At 43.2% G+C, this 2500-nt stretch overlaps 1 protein-coding gene across 1 annotated transcript in view; it reads right to left on the bottom strand.

The window, feature by feature from the left end:
• Positions 1-2500, bottom strand: part of LOC310958646 (cGMP-dependent protein kinase 1-like) — an 18295-nt gene that overhangs the window by 8983 nt on the left and 6812 nt on the right. The window lies entirely within an intron of this gene.

Below are 2500 nucleotides of genomic sequence, written 5' to 3'. Positions count from 1 at the left end.
TGTGTTAAAGTGTCCTCTAGGAGCCTAAACGTGTGCTAAAGTGTCCTCTAGGAGCCTAAACGTGTGTTAAAGTGTCCTCTAGGAGCATAAACGTGTGTTAAAGTGTCCTCTAGGAGCATAAACGTGTGTTAAAGTGTCCTCTAGGAGCATAAACGTGTGTTAAAGTGTCCTCTAGGAGCATAAGCGTGTGTTAAAGTGTCCTCTAGGAGCATAAACGTGTGTTAAAGTGTCCTCTAGGAGCATAAGCGTGTGTTAAAGTGTCCTCTAGGAGCATAAACGTGTGTTAAAGTGTCCTCTAGGAGCATAAACGTGTGCTAAAGTGTCCTCTAGGAGCATAAACGTGTGTTAAAGTGTCCTCTAGGAGCATAAGCGTGTGTTAAAGTGTCCTCTAGGAGCATAAACGTGTGTTAAAGTGTCCTCTAGGAGCATAAACGTGTGCTAAAGTGTCCTCTAGGAGCATACATGTGTGTTAAAGTGTCCTCTAGGAGCATAAACGTGTGTTAAAGTGTCCTCTAGGAGCATAAACGTGTGTTAAAGTGTCCTCTAGGAGCATAAACGTGTGCTAAAGTGTCCTCTAGGAGCCTAAACGTGTGTTAAAGTGTCCTCTAGGAGCATAAACGTGTGTTAAAGTGTCCTCTAGGAGCATAAACGTGTGTTAAAGTGTCCTCTAGGAGCATAAACATGTGTTAAAGTGTCCTCTAGGAGCATAAACGTGTGTTAAAGTGTCCTCTAGGAGCATAAGCGTGTGTTAAAGTGTCCTCTAGGAGCATAAACGTGTGTTAAAGTGTCCTCTAGGAGCATAAACGTGTGCTAAAGTGTCCTCTAGGAGCCTAAACGTGTGTTAAAGTGTCCTCTAGGAGCATAAACGTGTGTTAAGTGTCCTCTAGGAGCATAAACATGTGTTAAAGTGTCCTCTAGGAGCATAAACATGTGTTAAAGTGTCCTCTAGGAGCATAAACGTGTGTTAAAGTGTCCTCTAGGAGCATAAGCGTGTGTTAAAGTGTCCTCTAGGAGCATAAACGTGTGTTAAAGTGTCCTCTAGGAGCATAAACGTGTGCTAAAGTGTCCTCTAGGAGCATAAACGTGTGTTAAAGTGTCCTCTAGGAGCATAAGCGTGTGTTAAAGTGTCCTCTAGGAGCATAAACGTGTGTTAAAGTGTCCTCTAGGAGCATAAACGTGTGCTAAAGTGTCCTCTAGGAGCATACATGTGTGTTAAAGTGTCCTCTAGGAGCATAAACGTGTGTTAAAGTGTCCTCTAGGAGCATAAACGTGTGCTAAAGTGTCCTCTAGGAGCATAAACGTGTGCTAAAGTGTCCTCTAGGAGCATAAACGTGTGCTAAAGTGTCCTCTAGGAGCATAAACGTGTGTTAAAGTGTCCTCTAGGAGCATAAACGTGTGTTAAAGTGTCCTCTAGGAGCATAAACGTGTGCTAAAGTGTCCTCTAGGAGCATAAACGTGTGTTAAAGTGTCCTCTAGGAGCATAAACGTGTGTTAAAGTGTCCTCTAGGAGCATAAACGTGTGCTAAAGTGTCCTCTAGGAGCATAAACGTGTGTTAAAGTGTCCTCTAGGAGCATAAACGTGTGTTAAAGTGTCCTCTAGGAGCATAAACGTGTGTTAACGTGTCCTCTAGGAGAATAAACGTGTGTTAAAGTGTCCTCTAGGAGCATAAACTTGTGTTAAAGTGTCCTCTAGGAGCATAAACGTGTGTTAAAGTGTCCTCTAGGAACATAAACGTGTGCTAAAGTGTCCTCTAGGAGCATAAACGTGTGCTAAAGTGTCCTCTAGGAGCATAAACGTGTGCTTAAGTGTCATAGGAGCATAAACGTGTGTTAAAGTGTCCTCTAGGAGCATAAACGTGTGCTAAAGTGTCCTCTAGGAGCATAAACGTGTGCTAAAGTGTCCTCTAGGAGCCAAAACGTGTGTTAAAGTGTCCTCTAGGAGCCAAAACGTGATACGTAAGCTAAAAGCTGTCGCTCATCTGAGTTTAGTAATGTGATTATATTCACATTCTTCGCAGCAGGATTCTTTTTTGCTATGATTTTTTGTTTTGTCAGAGTTTAAAAGAAGCATTTATTGGATAAAAGATCTGCAATGCATCAAAGGCAGGCTGAGAGAAGAGGTGGTGGCGTATGAAATGATAGAATCTGCATAAAAATGTGCATTACAGATTCTATTGTATTGTGTGTTTATAGCGAATTGAAGTGGACCAAGACCAGGTCCAAGAGGGGCGCCTTTAAAGACCTGAACATGACCGAGACACGCAGGAGGTGGACAGAAGGGCTGATTCCTTGTGTGCATCTCCCTCTCTCTCTCTCTCTCTCTCTCTCTCTGTCTCTCTCTTTCACTCAGGTGGCATTGAACCAGTGAAGGACGCTCGCTGAGCCGCAGACGGAGAGAAGAGAAAGGGATTTCAGATCCTCATTTAAAGATAACCGGTGTGTAAAGAGCTTTTCTTTATTCCTCACACAGACGAGAACGACACGAGCTGTCAACAAGTTC

Source organism: Echiichthys vipera (assembly GCF_963691815.1).
Source record: "Echiichthys vipera genome assembly, chromosome: 16".
NCBI classification, from domain to species: Eukaryota; Metazoa; Chordata; class Actinopteri; order Perciformes; family Trachinidae; genus Echiichthys; species Echiichthys vipera.
Note: the sequence above shows the minus strand (reverse complement) of the source record. Positions and strands in the feature narration are given on the sequence as shown.